The sequence below is a fragment of the Hyaena hyaena genome, unplaced genomic scaffold, assembly GCF_003009895.1.
Source record: "Hyaena hyaena isolate Hyena2069 unplaced genomic scaffold, ASM300989v1 scaffold_197, whole genome shotgun sequence".
NCBI lineage: Eukaryota > Metazoa > Chordata > Mammalia > Carnivora > Hyaenidae > Hyaena > Hyaena hyaena.
In genome coordinates this window covers 1,189,375-1,204,080 of record NW_024080830.1, presented here as the reverse complement: position 1 = coordinate 1,204,080, position 14,706 = coordinate 1,189,375, and the positions used below count along the sequence as shown (strand labels likewise).

General features: G+C 50.0%; 1 protein-coding gene and 1 long non-coding RNA gene across 2 annotated transcripts in view; one reads left to right on the top strand and one right to left on the bottom strand.

The window, feature by feature from the left end:
• Positions 1-14,706, top strand: part of ADARB2 (adenosine deaminase RNA specific B2 (inactive)) — a 385,931-nt gene that overhangs the window by 219,889 nt on the left and 151,336 nt on the right. The window lies entirely within an intron of this gene.
• Positions 1-14,706, bottom strand: part of LOC120238059 — a 112,557-nt gene that overhangs the window by 1,594 nt on the left and 96,257 nt on the right. Inside the window, exon 2 of the long non-coding RNA XR_005530133.1 lies at positions 54-1,019. This is a non-coding gene — a long non-coding RNA (uncharacterized LOC120238059). The remainder of the gene's footprint in view (positions 1-53; positions 1,020-14,706) is intronic.

Genomic DNA, 14,706 nt, shown 5'->3' with positions numbered 1-14,706 from the left:
AGACCCTAGTCACCCGGGGAGTAGGAGCGGCCAGCCCTGTAGACTTTGCCGACCTGGGGTTGGAGGGTGGAAGCAGCCAGTGGTGTAGACCCTGCTGACCCAGGGAGGGGGGAGTAGAGGCAGCCAGTGGTATAGACCCTGCTGTCACGTTAGCCCAGCAAGTCTAGATCCTGAGGTCGCAAGCAGCAGTTCTCAATCCTGGCTGCGTGTTGGAATTACCTTGGAAGGTGTAAGGAGAAGGAAAACAGAACCCCCCCTGCCCAGGCCACAGCGATTAAAATGGGAGCTTGGGGGCAGACCACGTTTGCTCCACGCGGCTCTGAAGAAGCGGCCATTGACCCGCTCCTCGTCCACACCCTGGTTCTTCAGCCATTCGAGTGCAAGCAGTGTGACATCTCATCATGCAAATGCGTGTGTGAGTGTCCCACAGCCCAGGGGAGGTCGACATACAGGAAGCAGCACATGGTAGGTGCACTTTGACACATGCATACATGGAACTGTCACCATCACCAAGGTCATGGGCACGTCCACCAGCCTCTTCCACGGTTTTCCTAAGACACACGCTTCTCCTCAGTGGTTTCTCAGGAAGGTTTCCACAGCGCCCCCCACGGTCGCAGGGGCCACAGCTGCTGATGTTAACGCCCGTCGTCCCTGCAGATGGAAACCAGGAACGTGGGCTTGCCAGGCTCCTGTGTCCACGTCCAGCTTCTTAAGGGGAAGGCTGTACCCTATGCAGCCACAGAACGGAGGCCACGGCTGGTCTGAGCAAAGCTTTCCCTCAGTGCCTTTCGGGGCCTCCGGACTCATCCAAAATTCACACTGATGACACTTCTGCCCCTGGTTCCACAGAGGGTTTGTGAACAGTCCCTGTGCCGTGTCCTCCACACTTGTCCCCACTCCGACAGACACCCGGGCTCTCTCCCTCCCTCCAGTCACCTCAGAAAGCGGCTCATTTCTGGGCCGTCATACTGCCTGTAGTCCCGGAAGGAGCCGGACCACGTGTCACCTTCACATGTGTCCTATGGAGGCAGAGAGGATGCACATGTCAACCTGCAGCTGCTCTTCCTTCTCCTCTTCACACCTGTTGTCACACGTGTTCCCCCACACGGCTCGCGTGCCCACGCGTGTTCCCCAACATGGCTCGCGTGCCCATGTGTGTTTCCCAGCACGGCTCGCGTGTTCAATTCACACATCTATGCTTGTGTATCAAACACCACAAAGCGTCTGAATACCTCTCCCCTGGACGACTGAAGAGTACTTTTAGCCTGCATGTTCAGCCCGGAAGTTTTTAATTCTTCCTTCAAGTTAAAACTACATGTGATTTCTCCTCTGTCAAAACTGCAGCAGCTGTCTGCTGGCTTTGGGTGTTCTCCCCCGGCGCCATTGTGCCGTGGCAGCCGCAGTAACACCCCGTCTCGCTGCACACAGGAGACCTTCGTTTCTCCCGGCTCTGGAGGCTGGACGTCTGAGGCCCGGCCTCCGGCAGACCCCGTGTCCGGTGACAGCCTCTTCCTGGTCGGTGCACGGCATCTTCCCGCCATGTCCTCACATCAGGGACAGCAGAGACCAAACATGCCTTCTTATATGGACACTAGTCCCATCAGGCAGGGTCCACCCTCATGACCTCACCCCCTGCCCCAGAGGCCCTGCCCCCCAACACCACCACCCTGGGGCGTAGGCGTCAACGCAGAGCCCCTGGGAGGACACAGGTGTTCGGTCTGAGCACACGTCTCTAGCCACACCTCTTCCTCCTGACACCTGATGGCCGTCACGTCGTTGCCTGAGTGGACCTCGGGGGGACATCATCTCACGCTGACAACACCTTCTGGAAACAGGTACAAAAATCCTATTTTATGGAAGGGAGAACTGAAACTCTAAGAGGTTAATTGATTTTTTTTTCTCCAGGATAATCTCAGGTATTTGTAGAGACAGAGCAACCATGCTGTCTCAGCTTCTAATATAAAGCGTGTCCTCTGCGCTATTCAGATCTTCACGCAGCGCTCGGAGAAGGATCCTACTCACCTGTGCACCCAAACGTACCTAATTTAATCCCGCCGTTAAGATGCCCTAAGTTGGGCGTACAAAATTACAACTATACCCACCAGCTTTAAGTAACTAGGAAGTTCCATTCCTGTTTTACAATTAAGTGATTAAACAATCAATTTTCAAATATTTCCTTAATGAAGTCATAAGCTTCAAGAGACCAACTGCTACAATTAAATTGAGAAGAATGGGATGGAACACAGACAGTCGGTGCTCCCGGCCATAAGTCAGGTGCTCAGGGAGGAGCGCCAGGCTGTGAAAAGGAACACAGGAGAAGCCAGGCTCCCAGGACCCGCCAGGAGCCACGGCCTGAAGAGGCTATGTACCAACCACGCGTGTACTAACGTCCCACCCTCACGAGAACATGGCAAGAGAGTCAGAAATGATTACGTTTTTTAACAAATGCACAAAGTCTTGCTCAGAGAGTACAAGTGACTTACCCTAAGCAGCACAGCTGTCGAGGGGCAGAGAGGTGCGTGCACTCTGCTCCCCTGCCGGGCGCCCCCTTCACACCCCCAGCTCTGGCCCCCTTTGCCCAGGAGTGAAGTGGGGAGATTCGTGCAAGGGGGAGGCCGTGAGCACGCGTGCAAGCCCAGGACGAGCAGCCGCCACACCGGGCCACATGCAGAGCCCTGTCCTGATCCCCCAACAACCGCCCCCGCAAGAAGAGTAGAAGTATTAAGTGACAGTAACATTCACGTTCCAGGAATGGGGACACACAGGCTCAGAGAGTTGGAGCAAGTGGCCCAAGGAAGAAGGAATTCTGTCCAGAGAGTGGGGGAGCGGGGACGCCTCACTGTCACACTCCCATCCTATCCACGGAGCATGCCGTCCCTTCGCCCTTCCCCCTCCCCTGGCCCGAAAGCCGGGCGTGTGGCCCCATGTGCCGCTGACGTCAGTCCTCCCAAGTCCCGGGGGTGTCCAGGGACGCAGAGCGTCGCCGCAGGAGCGCGGACCACAGGACAGGGTGTCGCGCAGCTTGACTGCATGCCGTCGTGTCCAGCAGGAGGCCGGTGAGGTGCTGGCCTGCTCGGCCCCGAGTGCCGGGCGGCCCACGGCAGCTGTGCCCAGCGTGGTTAGCTCCCTCCGTCTCACGTGCTCCTAACGCAGCCCGCCCGGCCCGTGAGTCCCGCCTCGGTGTGCCGCGCCCCCCATCCTGCCGGAGCCGCTAACCGGCTAACCCAGGACTGGCTGCTAAGTGTGTCCCTCCGGCCAGAGCCGTCGTGTGTGGGAGTGGGAGCGGGGACGTGGTCTGGATGGGACACAGGGGAACGTCGCGTGCTCAGGAAGGTGGCAGTAATGGCAATGAGGCCGCAGAGGTTCGGAGCAGGGGCTTTGGCTGCCCCCACCCCCCTGAGAAGTGGAGACGGGCCTTGGTCTGGGGCATGTTTTCCACTCGGTCCGTGGTTCCCTGGAGAAGGAGCTGGAACTCGTTTGTGCTCAGCGTCCTGGTGCGTGTCTGTCCCACACAAGTCCCCAGGCCGGGTCATGTGCCCGCGGCTCTGCGTGATGGCGAGCTGCCCCCCGCGGTGCTGTGACGCCTCTGTCTCACCCGCTGCTTGAAGCGCCGTCGGCCCACCGTGCTCGTGTCCGTGTCTGTCACCGTTCATCCGGCTCCCGTGGGCGTTCTCGTGAGCGTCTCTCGGGCCCGTGGACAAGGTCAGAGTCCTCTTTGTTACACTCGTGAGTAGCGAGCGCTTTCTCCAGACGCAGCTGCTGATTCCTGCCCTTCGTGAAAACGCATGTTCTCAGCCGGCTAGTGAGGGGCCAGCCAACGCGGGCACTGTTGTCACCTGGGCCCACAGAGAAGCCACTGGGTGGAAGTGCCTGGTTTTCTGCTTCTGGTCCTGTTTCTCAGCTCAGCCTCAGGTAGCAAGTGGCCGCCTCTCCCGGGCCCACAGTGGGAGCCTGAGGTCTGAAATGGAGACATGACCACGCTAACACAGAGGAAGCTTGAAATCTCGACTGAAACCTGATACCAGCACGTGAGCCCCACAGGGCGGTGTCGAGTCAGGGTGCCCCCCGGGTCACACAGCTGAGACGTTAGGAAACCTCCTCACACAGGAGAGAAGCCCCCAGTGTCCTCTGCTGGCCCAGGAAGGGTTCATAGGAGAAAGGCGGGGGGAGGGCTCCTGCTGGGTCAGGGCCGCAAGGGGAAAAGCTAACCCAGAGAATCTCAGTAATCCAGATATTATACAATTACATGATTTCAATCTCGTTAGCTTAACTTAGCTTCGTGGGAAGTTACTTCATAGTTATGAGAAAGCTATAGAAAGAGCCTATTTTGAGAATTTTGCTAGTATGCTTGCTTAAAAGTCAACCCACCATTTATCTGACTTTTTTGGTAGTTTCTGTGACATTAATTGGGGCCAGTATGTTGAGCATGTTAACTTGCAATACAAAATCGAACATTCTTTGTTGTTTCCATAACATAAAAAGAAAATGCAGAATCACAGAATTAGCAACAGTTAATTTCTCTGAGCTCAACTCCTGTGTAACAAGCAGAGATTAAAATGCTGTTACTGGGGTGCCTGGGTGGCTCAGTCGGTTAAGTGCGCAACTTTGGCTCAGGTCATGATTTCACGATTTGTGGGTTCGAGCCCTGCGTCAGGCTCTGCTGACAGCTCAGAGCCTGGAGCCTGCTTCAGATTCTGTGTCTCCCTCTCTCTGACCCTCCCCTGCTCACGCTGTGTGTGTCTGTCTTTCAGAAATAAATAAAAAACATTTTAAAAAATAAAGTAAAATGCTGTTACAATGTCAAACTTGAAAATTAAAGAGACCATCTGCATAATTTCCTTAATACTGAAGGCATCGATGGTCCAACAAATGTTAAAAATCCCTTTTGATTTTGACACCATTAAGAGATTGTCACAGGGGGAAAAAGTACAACTTAAATTTCCATGGAAATAAATAAAACTGGTTGGCTTTACCTCCCGTGTGGCTTTGCATGAGTGGAGTCCTCCTAGCCTGACAGGAAGGACTGAAGTGAGAGTTCGTGGAGGTGACCTGGAAACAGTCTCAGGAAAATACTGTTAGCCACTATTATCACCATGAAAACTGGCCTCAAAAACCACTGGAGGAAAACATGAATTTTCTGTAACAGCTTTTGTTAGAGGAGTTACTCTCTGTTTTGAAAGACTAAGCACACACATGCTTCTTTCTTTGAGATGTTAGAAAGCGAACGTTAGGGGCGCCTGGGTGGCTTAGTCGGTTAAGCGTCCGACTTTCGCTTAGGTCATGATCTCGCGGTTCGTGGGTTCGAGCCCCGCGTCGGGCTCTGTGCTGACTGCCAGCTCAGAGCCTGGAGCCTGTTTCAGAGTCTGTGACTCCCTCTCTCTCTGACCCTCCCCTGCTCACGCTGTCTCTCTCTCTCTCTCTCCTAGAAATAAATAAAACATTTAAAAAAAAAAAAGAAAGAAAGTGAACGTTAAAAGGAGGACATATGAAGAAAAATAATGAAAACAGTAGACAGGAATACTGATTTCCCAACATACTTTTTTTTTCAAGACAATTTAGCTTGTTGGAGGAAAAAGATTTTCTAGAAATATTTCTGTTCCTACTGCCCGCCCCCCCCCCCAGCAAATGAAAGCAGGTATCCAATGCACCATCCAGAAGCTGGCATCTGGCCTACCTGACACTTGTACTCAGGCGCGTGATTCAGCTGGTACCATCAAGTGAGCAGAAAAACCGGCGGCTGTTGAGCCCAAGTAGAAAGTATAATGACAAAATGTCCCTGCGGAGCACGAGCCATTCATTGCCTTAGCTGTGGCGATGACTGATGGGAGGTGTGTACACATGAGTTTTCATGGCCGGGTCTTCCGTGGGCTGAGCTGAGGCGCAAGAAACCATGTGAAACCCACCTGCTCTTTACAGCCCATGCTCCCCGGCAGACGCCTCCTCAGTTTAAAGCAGAGTCCCACTCCCTGGCGTCCCCTGTCTTTCTCCCACTGGGCTCTAGAAAACACTTCGGGGAGTATTTTACAATTAACACGTGGTGTGCAATGCACCCTGGACGGGAGCGGGGCAGGACCTTGATTGATGTGCACTACACACTAACCATGCCTCAGGACATTAGTACGGAGCAGCCTCCGAGGTGGGCTACAAATAAATTAGGCAGTAGGAAACTAAAACTTAAAATTAGAAGTAAAATCCATGGCTGGAGTCATTCATCATCATGACATTGAAATTGTGCTACAATCTGGGGACACATGGGGGGGCTGACGGGCTCCAAAGAGCCGTCTCTGACCTCAGGTGCTATGTATTTTAAAGACGGCACACAACAAAGGGAGGGGAGAGTGATGGACAAAAGCCCAGTGTTGGAGAAAAGGTCTCAGAGTGCCAGAGGTCTGAGACCGCATGTCGGCCATGGAGGAAATAGGACTAAAACTGTGCAGATCAAATGACCGGCCCTCAGCCACTCAGCTAACAAGTGGCCTGTTTCTCCCTGGACACTCGGTTGATTGCCTTCATCAGTGGTTGCAAACTCCGAGCTTGTTGGTCAAATAAATGTGCGACAGGGACAAGGGGAATTGGAGAGTGGATAGGTTGCCTCGAGCTGTTAAAAAGTGTGAAAACGTTCCGTGGCCAGAGTGCAGAGGTGATGCTCACCTGGGGCCAGGTGTGCGAGCCCGGCCTCCCTGTGCACTGCCTAGTCCACAGAGGGGGGAGAGGGCCAGCGGCCATGGGCAGGGGGCAGGCCGCAGGCGAGTCTCCACCCTCGTGAAGCGGGCAGTCTACTCGGAGAACGGCAGAGGGGGGCGCAAGGCGGGGGTCCTGCAGGATGCAGAGTCGAGAACGAGGGAGAGAAGAGAGAAAATATCTGACCAGCCAGGGCCACACGGTCACCCCTGTCGGGCAAGCAGGCTCAGGGTGACCGGAACGTCTGCGTCTCTGCTCAGGCAGGGCACGTCAGGGGACACTGAGGTCATCCAGGTCCCTGCTTGCAGACGTGGCCCAGGGCAGGAGCCAGAAACACACTGCAACATGTTCTTTGGGTCATCGTCTTTTATGTTATCAGGCGGCCAGCTCACGGTGCTGCACAGAGAACACTGTTTAACTTGCGTTGCTCACCAACTGGTGGCCGCGTGTGTGTCTGTGAAAGTCCTTGCTGGAGAGTGGATTCGAATGCATGGTACGTGTGCTCTACAAGTCTGCACGCCTACAGCCAGGTAGACAGGGCCACAAGCACGCGTAAAGCACAGCGAGGCTACCTGTGACGTACAAGCACACACACATGTGGGGAGGATGTACCCATGCAAGGTCAAGTCCTTTACATCTCCTACAGAAACAATTTCTGAAATCTATTTTCACAAACTTTATGCACTTTTTCTAGAGGATTGAGAAAGACTCTTCCCACTGCCTTTCCTCTCTCCAGGGAGGATGCTTCTTAGCCCTTAGAGAGTCCCTAACACAGCAAGTGGCCTGGGGCAGACAGCTCTTCCGGGTGAACGGAAAGGGTTAATTCTAGCAGGAGTATTTATCCAAATCTGTAACTACCGTCTTTTCTAATTTTTTATCCAAATAGCATGAACACAGATATGGTGAGATTAATAGAAAGTGCCAAGGAGTAAGAAATATAAGGATTCCTGCATAATGTCTTTAGAAAAAAATTCTCCTTGAAAGAGAATAGAGTCAATAATAAATCAAGATGCTTCAGAGTTACATGAAGCAGATGAATTTTCATCACAGAAAATAAGACCCTTTTATTTAAATGAAATCATTCATTTAGAGCAAAAATGTAAAACTTGAAATGGCGGTTAAGGTAGCTTCTCCCCAAGGGAAATTCAGATGCATCCGCGTGCATTAACATATTTTAATGTTCTATTCCCTAAAAGCTTTGGAAGGTGGAGATTTTTAGAAAACAAAAATTAAGTGTTCACAATGTAAATGCTTTTTTATTGTTATAAAGGTGTTTATATTACTACAAAGTATTATATGAAGAATGGCCCCATTTCAGTCCTAACATTGCCACACGTTATGTTTCTGTAATATCAAAGGCGCTTGTGAATGAAAGCCCAGGCATAATTGACTTTTAAGCCACCAACATTACCAGCTTTTGAGCACAAGAAATAAATGTGATTGCTAAAAATCAGTAAAGAGTTCCTTTAAAACAAAAAGTGATCTGGGCTAATTACAAAAGGGATAAAAAAAATAGCTGTTAGGAAATTATAGGTTTCTTTCAAGATGAGTCTCTATATTGCAAAATTCTAGAATATGAACAGACAGTTGATAAATGTAAATGGTTTCTAAGGCGCAGCTGTATATGAAAGTGTTCCTTGTTCTGTGCAGACACACAGGCGTGTACACACACACATACATACACACACACACACACGAGGGCCTTCTAAGAGTTGTTTTTATTATAGAATGAAGTCATATTACCGAAAGTGATTTATTGGGGTCTGAACCTAAAATACCCCCCTGACTTCTCCAGTTTGTACATCATTTCATTCTCAGCTAACATTTGTTTGGTTAATAAGACCAACATTATCCCGGGGAAAGGTGGTCTTTGTCGTTAGCAACACAGCTAAGTGCTCTCCTTATCAAAACTATTCTTGCCCCTTCCTTTGAAAAGGTTTTCTTTCTAAAACATTCCTGCACATTCTACTGAATCCCCTGTTGTGAACAATGTATAGACTAGACCCTTCTCTGAAGCCTGACCTCGTGGTGCATCCGCCATCCTACTCAGGTCGGGACCTGGGGGCAGGAGGGTCCCCGAGTGACAGGTGCCCGTGCCCGAGACACGGCGGTGCACAAGTTGTGCACACTGGGGCCATCTGGCCCATGAAGTGCCAGGCGGTGCTGCAGCCCAGATTACGAGAAACAGGCGTACCCAGGCATCCTCCGGACGCCCAGGGGGACGGTGCGGGAGCCGAAGGAAACTGTCTCCATAGTTAAACAGCCCTAATTTTCATAGAGTAGGGATCATATCATCCTCGACTAGCTTTCTCCTCCAGAACGAACCCGAGAGGATTAAAGCTTCAGAAACCTCCTCAGATGAGTTGCATACGAAGGCAACGATTAGACGCCAGCTCTCGCGCCCAGACAGCACCATCCCCCCAGAGCGTCTGCCCTGCCCGTGCTGTCCGTCCTGCTGGCTGTCCCTGGCTCAGGACGCCACGGCCCAGGGACCCCGCCCACTAGAGGCACCCCACCAGGGTGGGCGCCGTGGCCCCACTCTGTGCTCTCAGGCCTCCAGATGAGCCCCAGGCGCGTGCAGTGTGGTCCCCATGGCGGTACTGATACTGACGCTGACACTGGGCCATGAGCCCAAGCAGGCGGAGTGTCTGGCTCGCCTCCGAATCACCAGCCAGAGTGAGCCCTGGCAGGGAGCAAGCCGGTGGTGAACATTTGCTGCATCTTATTCAGTTAAACAGGTATAAACAGCAACAAGTAAAAAACGTGCTAATTATATTTACATGGGAATTTCTGGTACCGGTCTCTGCTGACATCGCCTGCTTTTATGTCACCTTAAATTCCCTCCTGTTATCACCTTACTCTGCGTTTGATGGCTTCATCCAAAACGCATGCTCCTTACCTAACATCTCAATAATATCAGTGTTTTCTTTGAGCACAAAAATACCAGTGTGTAACTCTGAGGGGCCACACTGTCCTTCCCTACCTGATACGCGCTGGCTGCGGTTGCAGTGGAGACCGTCGTTAACAGTGTGACAGCCATGTTACAGTGTCAGGTAGACCGCGGCTGGTCCATCCAAATGGAAGTTCTGTTCAGGTTTACAAATGCACCCCAGACCTGTTGACAGAGGTGTTACAGCCCTCCGGGAGTCCTGAAGATTCTCAGACGTTCTGTGCCCGTGAGGGAGCAGCCCAGGCCCATCCTCTGGATACTCTCCATGGTGTCCTTCCAGCTCTGGTCTCCTTCTGAAACTGTCCCCGTCCACGCGATGGGGCCACACAAATGCCACCACTCGGCAGCAGGACCGTGCTTTGGGAAGAGGCACCGTTGTGTGGAACGGGACCTATCTGGGTTAAGACCCCCGCCCCACCCCTTACCTACCCGGTGACCTCACATGACCCCGCCTCTCAGCCTCGGTTCCCATGTCCGTGAGACAGGAGTAAACTTCGTCCACACGGTTGGTCGTAGGAGTCACTGAGACCTGGAAGCGGTGGTGATCTGGGCACTCCTACCCACTTCCCTGGTCACATTCCTTCCTCTTCTTCCTCTCAGATTCCCTTCAGTAAATCACAAACCATACAGTCCCCCGCTGGGCTCGTTCTCGTAACATTGGACATTCAAGCCTTGAGTTACCCTCTGTGCAAAACCTTCTGGGGGACACATGGGGTCTGTCAGCTCCACGTAACTCAAGTGGCCTCAAGTCACAGGAAGTTGTGACCCCGGTTCATTTTATGTCTGCTCTTTCCCGATGCTGGCCTTTCTCTTGAACAACTCCTTTTATTATCCCCTCTCTTCATTTTATTCCTGCTTGGATTATGATAATTGCCGTTCTCAAAGCTTACCTCAGAGTTGAAATGCCAACCTGAATTATTTATGGATGTGATGGAAAATAAGACATTTTTTAAAGTTGGGCTGAGTTAGGAAGCAGAGGACTTTTGGGGTTTGGGTTTTTGGGTTTTGTTTTTTTTCTTTTTTGGTTCATCTGCTTATTTTTCTCTTTAAGTATGTCTATGGGGCAGGTTCAACCTCTACCTAGGACCACCTTTCAAATGAGTTGTTCACTCAAACATTCATTCATTTCAGAAGTTTTCAGGGAAACCCTGCCGCTGCCTGAGGTTCTGGTATGTGACCGCGAGCATGCAGACCCGTCCTGGCTGTGGGGCATCCACACGGTCAGTTCCAGCCTTCCTGCCCAACATGACGGACTCAGTAAAGACAGCCACCAATAACAAAGTGGGGCAAAGGAGAAAACAGAACCCTTAGGACCCCTTCATTCACTCTTTGAATAAACATCTGTTAGACCTATACCACAAGCAAGATTACATTGCCAAACAAAGAAAATAAGTAACAGTGTCAAACTTCATTCAAGAGATCTGGAACCCCATGACTTGGGACGTTTCATTTGGTAAAACAAGTGAGCATCCTGGGTTAAAAACACTAATGAAAAAATATTCTTAGCAAAACTATAAAGGTAAATATCACCATAATTAGCTAAGACTTCGTAAAATGGGAAACTTGGAATTTTGTAAAAACGTAGAGAATTGGGGGCAGGTGCTTTGTTCTTACCTCTTTTTCTTTCTGCTCTAACTACCTAGGTCAACTGCTCCCATCAGCTCCCATTTGTCAATGACAAAGACATTTCTAAGCTAACCAAAATCAACTTTGATATCCCAGAGCAAATTCTGAATAGGTCATAATTTAAATAAGCCAAACTAACAGTTTGGTTTCTATCATCCAAAGGTATCCATCCATTTGTTCATTTATTCATTCATTCAATAGCGATGCGTTTCCCACGAGCTATCAGGCATCATGTTGGGGACACACAGTAAATTGTGGGGTTTACAGGATTCTGAGAAAGAAACCTCAAAGAAACGACCCCATCAACAAATACAGTGTCGTGAACTACGACATCTGCCGTGTGGGAAAAGAGAAGGGCTGAGGGCTTCCCAGGCGTGTGCCTGATGCGTCTGAGGTACTGACTTGGGGAGGATTTCCAATTACCAGTTGATTTCTTTTCCTGGCTAGAAGACCACAGGCTTAGCTACTCCACTTTGGCTGGGCTTCTGTACCTTGTAGTTTTCTAGAAACCCTCATTTCTAACTTGCCGGACTTGTGAGCATAAAGTGGTTCCTAGTACCCTACTACTGCTCTTTTCTTGGCTACAGATCCGTACCATGCGCCTGGGATCGTGTCTTTCTCAGTCTAGCAAGAGGTTTATCAGTTTTGCAGATATTTTTTGAAGAACCAGATTTATTTCACCTATTGTCTTTGTTTTCCTGTTTTTAACTGCATTGATTTCTCCTCTTTATTATTTCCTTCCTTCTGCTTGCTATGAGTTGATTTTTCTCTTCCTTTTCTAGTTTCTTAGAATAGGAACATAACTATTGATTTGAGAACTTTCTTCGTTTCTAATGTAAGCATTTAGGGCTATAAAGTTCCGTGTTCACACAGCTTTGGCTGCACCCTATGCATTTTCATTTCCTTTAAGACCTCCTCTCTGATGCACAGATTGTTGAGAAGCATGCTACTTAATTTCCAAGTATCTGGAGACGTTCCTGTTGTTATTGATGTATGTTACTGATCTCTGGTTTAATTTCACTATGGTTGGAAAATACACCTGATATGATCTTGATTCTTTGTGATCTGTTGAGATTTGTTTTATTGCCCAGTGCAAGGTCTGCATGGTGACTGTTCCGTCTTGGAAAGCGTGTGAGTTCTGTGCTGCTGCGTGAGATCTTCTGTAAATGTCGCCTAGCCCCTGCTGGCTAATGGTGTGGTTCAGCTCCCTAGGGCCTTGGTGGCCTTCAGTTGTGTGGTCTGATAGCTGGGAGTGGGATGTGAAGTCTCCAACTAGCATGCAGTATTTGTCTATTTCTCATCTCAGGTCTCTCAGTTTTTGCTACATGTATTTTGATGCTTTGCTATTTGATGCACACACAATTAGGACTGTTACGTCTTCCCAAAAGATTGATCCTGTCATTATTATGTATTTCCCTCTTTAGCAATTTTCTTTGCTATAAGGTCTACTTTATCTGATCTTAAATGGCCATTCCTGATACTTTAATTCAGAGTGCCATGGTGTATATTTTCCTAACCTCTACTTTCAAACTACCTATGTCATTGTAATTTAAGTGAGTTTCTTGAAAACAACATATTGTTGGATCATGGTTGTTTTTTTTTTTTTAATTCACTCTGTCAATCTCTGTCACTTAGGTGGTATTTTGGACAATTCACATGTAAGGTAATTGCTGATATGTTGGAGCTTAAGTCTGCCCTTTTATCAGGCTGCATGTCTGTAGAGCAGGAACACAGCAGGGCACGCAAACAGCTACTGCTCAGTGTCATGAAATGCAGCCATAGCAAATCATCATAAACAACAACATAAAACCAAACTCCTCTGACTACACACACACACACAGCTGATCTTGTGAGACAGAGCTCAGGCTTCCCTGGCAAATATCGGACATCTGATTGCCTGTTGAAGAAATGGTGAGCTCTGGACATAAGAGCAGTCTTCCCTCCTAGAAGAGATCACACATGAGGATTCGGGATACCCTCCATGTTAGAGTGGGGCAGAGCAGAAGAAGAGACTTTGGGTTCAAGTGACCTGGTTTTTTTCTCCCAATGGATCACTTCTTAGCTGACTAATACTTAACAAATGACTCCCTGGGTGTCTGTTTTCTCATCTGTGAAGTGGGGATAAGAATACCTTCCTCACTGGGATGCTGAGAGGACTTATTCAATCACCGGGAACTCTCACAATTATCCCCTGTGTGGATGTCCCCATATGGAAGAGTGAGTGAGTGGCTACAGGGACCAGGAGCCAGAGGCGGAGCCAGCAGCATGGGCCTCTCTTGAGACACCCAGGGTTTGAGGACAGAAATCACTGGAGGACCGACCAGTGTTCTGGCTCTTTCTTCGGTGCCTTGCTTGCTGGCCACCTCTGTATTTTGTCCAACACAATACCACCTACCTAAAATTCTGCCCTGGTCTGATGGAAAAATCAGGGTGTAAAGGGTACAAATGGTTGCACTGTGGGCATATGACAGTCGACCAAGACCAACCTGTCCGCACAGCCAGCCTCGCCCCAGCTCCCTTCACTGCAGACCCTGCCCGTGAGCTCCGTGGATCACACACAACAACCTCTGCCCCTCCCCCCCCCCCGGGGTGTAGGTGGGAGCTAAGCTCCTCTCCTTCCACCCTACAAAGGCGGGGGGTGGGGGGAGGGGCAAGAACAATCGGCGCACTCCTAGGGTTCAGGGACATAAAAGGACCTGATCTTCATCCTCACCTGTAGAAACGAATGTGTGTGCCTACCGATTTTATCTGACTCATCATGTAGGACAGGTTTTTCTGGCAAAGGAAAATAACATGAAAAAGGAAAAGGAAAGGATTACAAAGGCTGATGCCCTGAAGGATGGTAGATTTTTCTTGTTTGTTTTCCTGCTGTGAAATACCTCATTCATTTAAAGATGACAGAACCTTCCATTTCAAAGAACCATGTGGCCCTCACTCAACGATGCCTGCACCCGCAAGGCACGTCATCCAGAGGGCAGCACGGTGTCTGCTGCACTGTGTGGCCTCCTACATGGACCCCAGAGCCCAGAATACCACGTTTTAAACCACCACCTCTTTTACCCTTCAGACCTTAATTCCCATTCTCTAGATCAGTTCTGTTTCGTCACTTCAGATCAAATATAAAACATAAACACAGCGCTCTGAGAAGCCAGCACAGCGCAAGACGACCTGCCTGAACAGCAGAAGGGAGCAACGCACCGGCTTCAGGTTTCCCAAGTAACATGCTCTGGGGATGCACCTATACCCAGTCTGCCCCCTGCTGGGCTGGCCCTCCTCCCCTGCACAGCTTTCTCTGGGGCTGCCGCTGGAGGACTTCAGCTTGGGCAAGAGTCCATATGTGCACGTTTGTTCCATCACACGCCCATGACGTGCCCATGGAGATTAAAATATATCCAACTCAGCCACGTAATTCACATTATAAACTTAACACTGACAAGTGGGGAAGTAAG